General features: G+C 40.4%; 1 protein-coding gene across 1 annotated transcript in view; it reads right to left on the bottom strand.

Moving 5' to 3' along the window:
• Nucleotides 1–14,116, bottom strand: part of LOC134536137 (BCL2/adenovirus E1B 19 kDa protein-interacting protein 3) — a 66,002-nt gene that overhangs the window by 47,333 nt on the left and 4,553 nt on the right. The gene's annotated exons all lie outside the window — the stretch shown is intronic.

Raw genomic sequence — 14,116 nt, 5'->3', positions numbered from 1 at the left:
GGACGTTTGGCTCTCTCGTCTGTGAAAAGAAGGAATTCCTGTAATCCATGCGCTTAATAAATATTGAAAAAAAAGTAACGCAAAATTTTCGCCAGCCGCACTACGGCCCGTGCTTCAGATCTGGACACTACTGCCCCAGGGCAGGCGGGCACCAGGCATGCGCGGACGCGAAGAAAGCGCGGGTCCGGCTGATCTGGCGCAAGACCACGCTGTTCATCGCCGCGTGAAGGGCAGGCGGGCGCGCCATGCCGACGTTACGTAAACCCGTCGGAACTGGACACTTCTCGTCCGGCTCTTGTTCGCACGACGGCGGTCGCCGCAGACACGGGAGCTGGAGGCTGTCCGGAGACGAGAAGCCTAAGATGTAGGCCTACATCAAGTTTTGTCCCTGCCCGAACACGCCCGAATATTCACCTTCGGCCAACCACGGGTTCATTTATATATATATTTATATTTCTGTTTATTTTAATGTGGCTATACTAACATAACTAACCGTCCATAGTGTTTTAAAGTGTTTTAATGTAGCTAACCTAACCGACCACTTTTAATATTTGAATTCATTTTTCCTGCGCAAAAATAAAACAAATCCCGAGGTTGGCCGAAGGTGAATATTCGGGCAGGGACAGAGCTTGATGTACATCTTAGGTTTCCCCTATAGTAATACTAGGTTTGGAATTTTGCAGATACTGAAAAGCTCTTGAAAACACCCGTTTTGGCCTTTTCCGCTGTTGAAAATGCGTGTTCAAAATTGTAACCATGGAACGAAACTTGTATAGGCAAGTGAAATGGCTCTTAAATGCTATTCGTAATCGGAAAGTTTTAAGAAATCCTGAATGTTTGTAGATGGTGTGCCTATTCAGGGGCGTGGTTGAGTTAGGCGGTATGATAAGAGCGACGCTCGCTGGTGCTTCTAGCGCGCTTCGGATCTCTACAGCTCATTTCTGTCCCGCGATAATGCAAATCCTCAGATAAGTAATCACATAAAACATGCTACCCACCATTCAGCTCAATATTAAAGTGAACGAGATGGAAACAAAAAAAAAATTATTATTGAAAAGCTGTTTTTATTTCGATAAGGCAGAGATCTCAGTCAGAATTATAACAGTTACAGTTATTCCATAAAATATATTCAATACTAGGGCCGGTATTTCAAGACATTTGGGTAAGGTAGCGAATAAGCACTATCTTGAACTCGCAGACCATGTTCCAGAACATGTCCAAACTCAATGCTTGGTAGATAACGAAAAAGCAACCGTTTTAATAAACTGATTTCAATGCATTATAGCGACCTTTTGGCAACCATCGCTAAATTTGCTACACCAAAAATCCTACAGATAGTAGCACTATCGCGCCAATTAAATGGTGTAGCTTTAATTTTCTCGAGCACTTTTAAAATTGCGATTATTTGTTTGTACGACCATAAGTATAAGTGTACAAAATGTATTTCAGGATTGTTTCGCTATCATAAAGTTTTATTTGGCACACCAACACGCTTGGTACGTCACCCTATGATCACAAAAATGACTATAATACGAGTCAAAGGCGCCAGATACGGTTCAGCCATCTGGACTAAATCAACGAAAAAGTGAGCTCTGAGCATGCGCGGGATTTGGGCAACAGCACGGCAACCGATAGGACACCAAACTCTTTGCCTTGTCCTATCGTGCACTAGGAACATTGTTAGGGTACAGGTGTAGCTTATTCAACACCTAAACCCTTTATTTTTGTGTCTTGGAATACCGGCCCGAATTTCAATCACATCAAATGGGAAACTCCAACAGCCAGTCACTATTATCTTCAGGCATTTCAGTACGAGGCAGTCATGGAGGAATTGTTAATTTGGTAAATTTTTGCAATTTGTTTTAATTAAAATTCAACGGTCGTGACGTGTCATGAAACGGCGTTGAATGTGGTGCAGGCACTGGCGGCTGGAAAGAAAACTTTTTTTCCCACGCAAGGTTACTTCGTGAATTGAAAGACAGACGAGTCAGATTGGCACAATGACTTACGTACGGACGTCGATACATACGCCCATTTACTATAATTAGCCGAATGTACACATCGAACGGCCAAATATACGTATGTTAAAAAAAAAAAAAGTAAATATCTGCCCCTGAGAGGCTGACAGCAACGTTGTTTCATGCGACTGGCAGGAGCCACTAGGACTTGTAAATGTACTGCGATTATGTCAAAACATCCTCTCATTCCATAAATACCTTAAACATGTGCAGCTATCTACAGGGTTCTGCGCATGGATCACTCGAAAGTGTAACTTCGTACGCCGCCGTTTCTTTATCCACGATCACTGTAATCTTTACTTTTAACTCGCCACAAACGAGGGTAACTTTTATCGACTCCAATAAACTTTTATCAAAAACACATTAGAGCACTGGCGAAGCTCAGTCAACTTTACTATCAGTCTTTCGTATCCGCCTTCAGTCTTTTTCACAGGACAGCGCAGCTTTCCTGTTCACACGCAACGTCTTGCCTGCATCAACTTGAACTGCGTGCACGGTTTTTTTTTGTAAATTGAACAGAAATCTCCATGTAACATTACAGGTATTTGTACATTTACATGAAGTTCGTACATACTAATTACTGGGTTCGGATTCTTACACGGGCATTTATGCTTTGTGTTGTCTCAGTACCTCCAATAGCTTAATATATTTGTAAATATTTCCCTGTGTAGCTTTCCAGTATTAACTGCGCACATTAATGAGCTAAATACAAAAGAAAATGAGTCCAATGATCGAATATTCGATATTTTTCTCTATGGTAAAGCAAATTACACTTGAATGAAACATCTATTAAAACTTAAAATTATTCATCCATTTTCGTAAGAAATACTCAAGTTTTATCTCGAAAAAAACGTATTTCATACATTCAAAAATAACCACAAGCAACGTGTTGTACAAAGTTACAATGCGAAGTAGCTTGGCTTCTGGGTTGTAGCCGCTGGTAACTGCTCCCTGATGATGGCGACTGCAATGTCGACCGAAACGTTGGCTAAAACCCAGAAGCCAAGCTGCTTCAGACAATGGCCGTGAAAGCCTGCGAACATTGTTGAAAGTTCCAATATCTTTCTCGTAGTAATACTGACTATTTCTTGGCAACTGGTTTTACAAAGGAATCTCTTGTAAAAGTGGGGAAAATGGATGGGCCTTGGAATACTTGGAAGGGGCTCGTGCGCCCAGCCAACGGCAAGCCTTCTTTTCACAGACGAGAGAGCCAAACGACCGATCGTGCATCTTCGGTTTTTTTTGGTTCATTGTAACTCATGATAACTAATGGTCAATTATGTTAGGTTGGCTACATTATAAATACTTTAAAACATTGTGGACGGTTGATTTGGTTAGGATAGCTACATTAAAGATACTGTGAAATCACGCAAACGGTTTCCTAGACCTGGACAGCTACATATTAAAAAGTTATTCGCTAAGCAACCATAAAATGATTTTACAGTATTTTTAAATGTAGCTATACTTACCTAATATAACCAACCGTCCACAATGTTTTAAAGTATTTATAACGTAGCTAACCTATCCTAATCGACCGCAAAATTTAAATGCCACACCGGTTTATACGTACAATGAGATAGACCGAAAAAAAAAGCGAGCATGAACTTCGGGGAATTTCGGGTGTGGCTCTCTCGTCTGTAAGGCTTCCCCCAGCCAACAGACACTCGTCGACCGGATTAGCGGCCGGGGCGAACAACAGCCGCAAATAGCCGCAAATAGCGGCGAGACGCTAGGCGGGGCGTCGTGCCAGAGGAGCCGGAAATCGACAGCTCCGAATGTCGCAGTTCTCCCCGCGCCAAGGTCGGGCGAAGCTTCCGCCCCCCCCCCCCCCCCCCCCCCCCCCCCACCACCACCAGACACCCGGGACGCCGGGCGGTCCGCGATTAATCGAGTGCCAAGCAAATCGACCTTCGGACGGGGGAAAAAAACAAAGAAAATCCCTATAGCACGTAACTTAAAGGAGGGGAAGAGGAAAAAAAACATCATCTAAATTATTGGTAGGCCGATTGTCCAACCGCTCGAAATTTTTGTTCTCAAATAGCCCAGGACCGAGTTGTTGTTCCTTTCGCCTGCTTTAGCCACGGAACTCACGCTGCCGTTTTCTTTTTGACGTCAATGTGAACTTGGCCAAAGTACGTAACTGATTTATAGGGCGTCAAGCCCAGATGGATTCTATATTTTTAATTTTTATTTTAAACCTTCCAAGAGTTTGGTGGGGGGACACCAAATTGATTTCGGAGAAACGTATTTTCGCAAAATAAAACTAAGATCATCACGTTCTCGTTCTTGTTTCCTCAGGTAAAAAACAAAAGCATGCCTTCTTTTCCCCTCTTTCGATTTTGAATGTTTACTTTAAATAACACATTATTTGGAACAGTTCAAGTACTTGAAGCATATGAAATGCCCTTCAATAAACGCTTTCAATTTTTTTAAATTGAAACCAAATTTATTATATAAGTGCATTCACACGAGTTAAACTGAATTCAAGGGAGGTAATTCTACAAATATTTGACCGTGTGAAAGGACCTTAACTAATACCTCTTGGCCAAAGAGTTGAAAAGGGTTCTGTTGTGAAAAATGGCTGAAACGCGTGTTTTTTAAGGATAATTTTCAGGGCATGAAAAATCCGGTACAGATTCTTGACAGTACCTACTATGTAACTTTATCTTAATTTCTCCGCCATATATAATGTTATGGTCAGCACTGAGATCTCACTTTCACCCTACGCAGGTCGAGAGGATTGCGCGCCAGTTCGGAGGCAACGCCGCGCTAGAAGCTTCACTGACACAAATCCATCCCCGACTAAAGCCCGCCGCACACGGTACAACATTCCTTACAATATTGTAAGCTAGGAGTCGTACTGGCTCTACTACTAGTTTCTTCACTCGAATTCAAACTGGATACTAGTAGCTGTACGAGCTGGGCTACTGGTTTTGCGTAATAAGACAGCGTCCTATTTTTCGTTGCTTGGCGTGTTCCAATATTTAAGGAGTGGCCAGTCAGAACTCACGAAAACAGCACGAAGGGGTTGTTTACACTTTTAAGCGCGCATGTCGTGATAAACATGGACGGAAAGATGTGGACTAGTGACCAACTCCTCGTTTTAATAAATGCATGCAAAGAAGAGCCCTGTTTGTATGCAGTAAAAAAATGTGAATTATCATGATAAAAATTTGTTGCGGAGAATATTCTCTTAACAAAACTAGTAAGGCAGCTAGAATCGTGAGCAGCAGAAACTTGTAGCGCACCTAGTGTTTCAGCTTGTAGCCTACACAGTACAGAAACCAGTAAGCATTCTAGTAAGCAAACTAGTAGAAAATATTGTACTGTGTGCGGTGAGCTAAGGCGAGCCACCTTAACTTCCTCTGCGAATTCGTCCGCCCGCAGCGCAGGCGACAGGCAGCTGCTAGGCGCGGGGCGCGCGAACAAAGAACGACGCATGGCGCGCGAACAAAAGAAGACCAACGCCACATCGAACACGCGTCCACAGGCGTCATCGCACTGTGGAAGGAGAAGGAGGAGGGTGGGGGGGGGGGGGGAATAGAAAGAAAGCCGGCCTTGGCTGGCCTGCAGACTGCGCATGGGAATAATAGAAACGTACGGCTTCTTTTTTTTTTTTGGCGGAGCTACCGAAGAAGCTCGGATGGTAATGAAGTCGAAGTTAAACGCGGAGTTAGGCACTGTCAGGGGAAGGCACATACATGCCTTCACGTGGATGAAGTCACATTTCATTCACCTCGCCATGATCTATTTGCAACAGCAATAAGAATAATTTCTACAACGCAAGCACTGGGTGTTCGGCAAAACATGGCGAAATAAAACGAAATAAATTGAAAGCTAACGTATCAAACTAAATGGAATTGTAACAATCGAAATGAAATGAAATGAAAGGTAACCAAATGTAATGCAATGAAAAAAATTAAATGACGTGAAACTATATGAAACTGAGTCAAAATAAATTAATTGAAATGAAATAAATCGATTTGAATTGAATCGAATCTCAATGAAACAAAAAATGTTTGAATTGTAACGAACATCCACTCCACAGAATAATACCTCCATGATTTCAAGAGCGCGCGAGCCGCAAGGGAGAGCTAGTTACTAGCGGAAGGGGGGAAGGCGGCGACTCTAGGCACGCAACAGCTTGCGTCGACAGCGCGCGTGATTGGTCGGACGGGTCTGGTGATCACGGCTGGGGTGACATGAGGGGGGGAGTGGGGGTCGCCGCAAGCCTGTCAGCCGTCACGTACACACAGCCACTGCCCTGGACTGTAAGGCCGCGTGCTAGACGGCGCTGGAACAGTCTCTCTCGTGTACAAAGTAGTACCAGTGATACCCATTTCACCAACCGTCACTATATAGCAACACTGGTAACAAACACTGCCGACACATGTCGCAAACAAACGAAACTCGCGACACGAAATTTAAAGTAGAGCTCTTAAAAATATTGCCGAGCGTGATAAATATATTTAAAAAAAAAAGGGGGGGGGGAAGGTAAAATGTTTTCCCCCTTTATGAAACCTAACTATGATTTAATTCTGTTTAACAAGATGGTAATAACCAAACCGAACCGAACCCAACGTTTTAAAGTGTTATGGGGAAAACCTAATTTTTATCGATTTAATGACTAAAAATCAAGAGTGCCAAGACAAAAGGGTACATAGAAAAATGGTTACTCCAAAACTGTATTTCCAATGATTTAATGCTTTAAGTAAATGTTAGGACTGACGTAAATTTTTTTTCTTAGTTCATAAAAAAATAAATAAGGGCTTGTTTAGTAGAAACAACTTCAATAAACAAATAAATATGGTTATATCATGAATTCATTTTTAAAAAAATGTTCAAAAACACGAAAAAAAAAAATATAAGCAAAATAATTTATGATACTACCCCGCATGGGCGTAGATCGCGGGGAAGGTAAAGAAGAGGGGGAAGGGGGTGTGGTGGTCTGGAATTAAGAAGCACCTCACTGAGGAGGGGCCCCGCTTACGGTTGAAAAAAAAAACATGACTGTGAAATACGGGGGTGAACGTCAAAAAAACTATATGTTTTACGGAAAACTTTCCTTATACTTTGAAGTTTTCTGCTTACTACAGGCATGCAGGGCAAAATACGAGCACCATATCCAGAGATGACTTGAGTCAGTTAATAAAACACACGCCCGAAATTCTCGTGCCGTGTCCCTGTACCTGTAAACACCCCTCCTCTCCCCCCCCAAAACCCAGTGAATCTACAGATCTGCGCCCCTGCCGCGCCGCGAGGTTGCAAGGGGTCGTTACCACAACGCCGAAATACCACAACGACGAACGTACAATAACGCCGAATGCCAAATTGACCGCAACGCCGACAGCTAGAAAACTGCTGTGTACCACAACGCCGAAATACAGTAACGCCGGTAAATGTTGCTGTGGAGAAGGGGGGGGGGGGGGCACCGGAGCAAAATGAAAAACAACTGAATGAATTTGTGTGCTAACCTTACCCAACCTAACCTTTGTGGCAGTCCTACAATGACATTTTTCGGGGTTAATGTATTTCGGCGTTGTGGTACACAGCAGTTTTCTAGCTGTCGATCGTTGTAGTCAATTTGGCATTTCGGGGTTATGGTTTTCGGCGTTATTGTACGTTCGGCGTTGTGGTGCGTCCCCGCTGCAAGCACGAGTGCCGCGGGGTCAGGGGTCAGACGCAGCCTCTGCCGCGACGGCGACGGCGCAACGAAGGCCGGCCTCCCCTCGCGGGCCGGAGGCTATTTGCAGCGGACTCTCTCTCTCTCTCTCTCTCTCTCTCCTTCGCACCTCGAGGCTTATGAGGGGGAATGATGCATCTGGCGTCTGTCCAGCCAGGGTCGGCTCCAGGGACACACTTCTTGTCCACGAGGAAAAGGACGCAATCGCAAAAAAAAAAACATGGCATTAAATAAGTCAGAGAGTTTGGCCATGCCCCGATTACAGGAAGCTAGCGCTCTGGTAACATAATCTCCATCCTTCCATCTTACTAACCTTTACCCTAGTCCCTCTCTCAAAAATCGTACAATTTTACAAATCCAAGCTTATTTATCAACAGTTTTAAAACAGCTGTTATAACTAATGTAATATAACATGAGTTATCGTATACGTATAGTTTTAAGCGTATTGTAATAGTTAATATAAACTAAAAATTTTCCCTTGACGTGTATTTTTGAAAATCAAATAATTTATGTATGTTAAAAGACTTATTTTTCTCGACCCTAAATTTTTTTTAACAATAAATTCTCCCGCCCGTCAAAAACTGGCACTTTGGGCAAATGCCTGGTTGGCCCGTTTGTAAATTGGGGCCTGAGAATGGCCTTGGAATATTTTACAAAATCATGGTCTCAAATACTGAAAATTAATACTTTCATTCAACTTTCAATACAAAAAAGGTTTAAAAACATGAATTTAAAGTATTTAAGTAAACATAAATATACTCTCCAAAATAAATAAATAATTCAGGCTACCTCCCCCTTTTTTTTTCCCCAGGAGCCGAGCCTGTGGGTTGGGGGGGGGGGGGGGCGGCTACACTTCCGGCTGAAGCTAATTGGAGTACACGAGGACAGGAAGTCTAAGCGTAAGATGCCGGAAGTAGGAGAGGATGATAACTTTCTAGCACGAAGTTAGGAATTGTTAGGCGATGGTAAGCTATGATGTAGATGGAGACACTTTGTACCTCACCATCGCCATATTGCAACACCCAAGATATTACAAAAATAGTGAATACGTATCTACGAACCACCAGTCGGACTAAAAGCGGCTTCGCGCATTATTCTACACCATTTTTTTCATAGCGTTCCCCTGCATACCAGGGTCTATATGTTTCAGCGAAATATATCCACTCTCGAAGCTGACAATTTAGTTACGAGCAAATTTTCTTAACGACTAACTACCTATGGAAACAACGTTTATTCTTTATCAAAAGCAAGTGCCCACTATTCCTACCCGTAAAAGCTCCATTGCCGTATCTGCACACTCACAAATAGCTGCTTTTTTTTTTCCCCATGTGGTTTTCTCCTGCTCAGCAACCTCGGCGCTGTCCGTAGAAAAGGGAACGAATCTGACGTCTTCGTGCAGACAGCTACTGTCTTCCGCACGGCCTATATCACACTAACGCAGCCACTGCACTCACGCAAACCATGCGCGAAGCCGAAACACTGGTTTTGAGAGGGGGTTCAGGTACATAGGAAATACTTCGTCCGAATGTATGTAAACAAGCTAAAATATCATTGCCCCTGAATGAGGATATGCGTAAAACCTGTATTCTGGTCTTGGAAGAAGTATATATAAAAAAAGAAGTAATATGTTACCCTAACGTCTAAAGAATGTTACAAAATAAAGGAAAATGGGAGATTAGTCCTTGCCGTTTAAGTTCTTTCAATTTATTTTGCTAAAATTTCACTTCTAAGTAATAAGATGTACGGGAACATACGCACAACTCTTCGTTTTCCGGGAGAAGGGGGGAGGGGGACCACTTGCTTTTAAATTTATACCCTTTGTTAGTGGGAATGATGATATTTTATTTTAAGGATTTCGGGGGGAGGGAAATCACTCCATAAACACCCTTCCCCCTGTGCGTAGGCCCAGGCGCTGTTCATGTCATGGCCCGATGTGTCAACACCGGTGGGATGCTTGGTGTTGCTCCGACCGCCATGCCTGCTTGCTGGGTCGCACCGGCTGCGAGCGGACAGACAGCTGACGGACCGACACCTGTCCCAGCCTGCTCGCACCGACTGTCGGCTGCTTCCCCTTACCACTGCCGCGTCGTACACAATATCGTCACGTCGCGTCGTCCGATTCCGTTCCACGAACTCTGCGACGTGTTTTCGTTATCCGCTTTTTTTTTCTTCTTTTAAGCTGGTCTCCAGCCAACGACCAAAGTTTGAGAATGAAAATACGTAATATAAATATTGTAAGATTCAAAAACTCAGGAATGTTACAAAGATACATTATTACCGGTGAGGAAGTTGGCGATCGTGTGAAAAATTAGAGTAGGAGCGTCTATCAATATTTCCGGAAATTTGAGTGGGAGAGGCAATTGCAAATCGCGTAATCTCTTGAGAAATGTTTCCCGATCCGCCATTTGTGGACATTCCAGTAAAATATGGTTAATGTCGCCTAATAAAGCTCCGAAGACACAATGGAGGGATATCTAAAATACGTAGTTTGTGAAGATGCGCGGGAGAGGCATTATGATTGGAACGTATCCTAAATGAGGTTACATACGTACGTCAATCGATCCGCTCTTTGTCGACGCTGAAGCGTACATACCAAAGATCAGGGACGTAGCCAGTGGGAGGACCGGGGGGAGGGGAATACCACTCCCTTTCAATACTCAAGCAAACACAGAGATATATTAAATTAAAACATCTTTGCAACATAAGTTTACACATAAATTATTTTAAAAGCATTATTGTAATCCTTAGTGGGCTGCAATAATGTTTTTTTTTCCTATTATAGCCCTTGATTTAGCGAAACCATCAAATAATTGACATACGAACAAAGAATGAAATACACATTAAAAACAAAAATCATTAATTTCTATGAGTGAACGTTGGAGTTCTAAAAGTCTACTATTCCCTGATATTTTAGTGTGACAATCAATATTTATTTTAATTCAACTATAAAGAAAACGTGCTCATAAAAATTATACGATATAATGGGTATTCTGGACCCCCGCTTTCACTAAGTCCTGGCCACTGGCTTGCAAGGGTGGAGAGGAACAATTCATACGTATTATAACCAGTGTTGTTAAGTAACGAATTACAAGTAATCGGATTACTTGTAACGATTACTTTTCAAGTAATTTATACTTGTAACGAATTACATTCAAAAAATGTAATTCGTACTTGTAATCGGAATACATAACATTAATTGTAATCGATACATTAAGGTAATCGATACTTTATATTTACTTGTCGTTACTTTTATTCTCGGAACGTATAATGAATACAATTAATAACAAGAAGATTTTACACTGTTGTATTAGTAAAGTTTATAATTTTACGCTTGTAGTGCTACGATCGTATGCACAACATCTATGATCAAAATTGAAGATCCATAGTGACTTGCAGTGTCTCCAACATTACCCTATCCTAAAATCTGATTTTTGAAAAATTAACACATCGCTACCGTCAAGTGCTCCCGTTGAGCGTCTTTTTAGTGTTGGTAAAGATGTTTTTGCCATCAAGAGAGGGAATCTATCTGATGAGAACTTTAAAATGCAATTGCCAATTGTTTCGTAAGGTCAATTCCCAAAATTTAAAGTGTGTTACTTTTATTACAGGTAGCTACTTGTATGAAGTCTTTTGATGTTATTCAAGCAAGTTTGTACTCAAATAATAATTTAACTAAAGATAATAAATTTAATCATTACATAAAATCATTTTTTTAACAAAACATATATGTATGTATGTTTATTACTGTATCAAAGTATAAAAAAATTGAATCGTAGGTCAGTTTTAAAATGGTAGCGGAAAGTAATTGTAATTTTACTGATTACTTCTATATAAAGTAATTTTTACTTGTAATTAGTTACATTATCACCACAGTAATTGAGCCCAATTACTTTTTCCGAGTACTTTTAACAACACTGATTATAACCATAGTAAAAATATGGACACAGTGATGGATCTAGTAAAAAAAAGGGGGAGGGGAGGGGGCTAAGGTGTAAAATATAACGTGAATACAAAAATAATTATACTATATCTACTAAGTGACTGAAAACGGTACGGTATATACGTCCTAATTACCTAATTACACGTGACGTCAGCACGACAAAATACGTAGCCCGACGGCCCGCAAGAATAAGATTCTATTTCTAATTTCGCTGAGTCGTGTAGTAGCACGACGGAAAGCAAAACGGAAATCTTACAAAACTAAACTTCAAAAATATTTACCTAGGTACTTGGTAAACCTTCATGCTAAAAAAACGATTTTTCATTTTACGTTTGAGTATACTTTCTTTCACGTTTGTAGTGTGCCTTCAACTGTTTCAACGCGTTTATTTTTTAATTTTTAGCATAACTGACAGCGGAATTATTTTCTGTCCCTTATCAACATTTCTACAGCTTGCTTCCTGGTATGTAAAATAAACTTAATTGGACTCTTTGTGCAATAGACGTAAGATATATTGTTATGTACTTGAACTGTCAACAGGAAATAATAGCCCCCCCCCCCCCCATGCTCATGAGACCCCGTAAACTTCATCACTCGTCTATGCTTGCAGCATGGAACGCATAAAAGGGTTTGTCGGCACATAATAATAGACATTATTTTATTATTGATAAATAAAATAATAATTGTAGAGTCACTCCATGCTACTAAGTTATGTATCGCACGCTTGCTCGATAGCACAGAGCTGCTAGTTTTGTTTATTTTTTTTATTTTTATTTTTTTATTTATTCATTTCATTCCGTAGACCCCTTACAAACTGCTGGAGTTCTGGGATATGGAACATGTCAGTTTTATATACATTAAAAAATAACATATCTAAGATCAGCGCTTACACATAAACCCACAGCAATACATAAATACAGTAATCTATGTACAAAAGAATAACAAAAGTATGTATAGTATTTGATTACATATTTAGACACCATTTCACATATACATTTAGCTTGAGACTTTATTATATTTGACAGATTTATTAATTTTTTAATAGTGGATCTTCTTATTATATTATACAATACTAAATATCAAATGTGAGATAAAAGTTATTGTATTACAAGAAGTAGAATAAAATGTCAAACAGTTAGTATGTGAGAAATTCATCCACTGTATAGAATGTCTGAGATAAAAGAAATATTTTAAGGTTCTTCTGGAATTTTTTATTATTTTGTTTGCTTAGCTCTTTCATTATTCTATTTATCTTCACTAACTCACATATCCGAAGCGTGAATGATAAATTTATTAACTTTACTGTCAGGTGCCGAGGGCTGAAAGGTCGTCACATAAATAAACCAACTGGTCCATCAATATACTAAGTACGCTAAAGTACGTATTTAAATATACGTGCCACAACAGACATCTACGAATTTGACAAAAAAAATTTACTCCTTGTAACCGAATTTGATTTGTAGTTACAATGTAACATCCGTACAACTTAAATAAAACAAAAATTATATTTGCTAGTTTAAGATACATATATACCAACTTTTTTCTTGGAAGGGCAGGGAAAAGAACTGTCAAACTTTAAATTAGTTTATGTGAAAGTATAAAGAACATGTTATTTCCAATTATCTCCAAGTATATTTAAAAACGGAAATTAAAATTAAATAAAAATAAACTGCCTCTAAATCTTAAGTAAAAAGGACACAAGTGCCACAGACTCAAGCCAGTTGTAGGTGAAAAAAATGAGACGTGGGCTGGGAGCAGATGGGGACTAGGGTGCACAGAAATGGTTATAAAGGGCAGAGAGATCACGGATGGAAGTTCCAGAGAGACTGAAGACGAACAGAAAGGGGTAGAAACGTTTTTCGTGACAGGACAGGAAGAGGAATGGGTTGGATGAAGAGATGCTAGGGGTGAAAGATGCAAAGGATCTGTGGAGAATGCTAAAGTTGGGGGGAAGGGGAAGCAAGTGAAAAGGGAGGACTTCTTGCCACCGGGTGAAAGCCCAGTTTCGAGCGTAATAATCAGTTAAAATTGTCAAACTATCTAAAATAATAATAATAATAATAACTTCGGAGAAATAACTGCCATTCAAATTTGTACAACGGACGTATTAGTAATTTACATGCATAACGCGCTTTTTTTTTTACAAATCATCTTATAATAATAAAAAAAAGTTAGAACCTACGCCTTACGGTAGTCCTGTACATGTCAAAAATATCAAACCATTGTTACCAATACTCTATACACCTACCATTTTAGCGAGATACAATTTAACGAACGGAAAGTATTTAAATAAAAAAAGTGTAATTTTTACCAATATGCGACGAATTGTCGCAATTTTTAGCATGCGTAGCACAAACAGTGCGAACAGTGCAACGGATTTTTAAAGACACATAATATTTACAAAATACGAAATGATGAAATCAAGGAGCAAATACTGCAACGAATATTAACAAAAAAAAACTGACCAAATATAGA

The sequence above is a fragment of the Bacillus rossius genome, chromosome 10, assembly GCF_032445375.1.
Source record: "Bacillus rossius redtenbacheri isolate Brsri chromosome 10, Brsri_v3, whole genome shotgun sequence".
NCBI lineage: Eukaryota > Metazoa > Arthropoda > Insecta > Phasmatodea > Bacillidae > Bacillus > Bacillus rossius.
The sequence above is the reverse complement of the archived record's forward strand: the minus strand, read 5'-3'. Positions and strand labels throughout refer to the sequence as shown.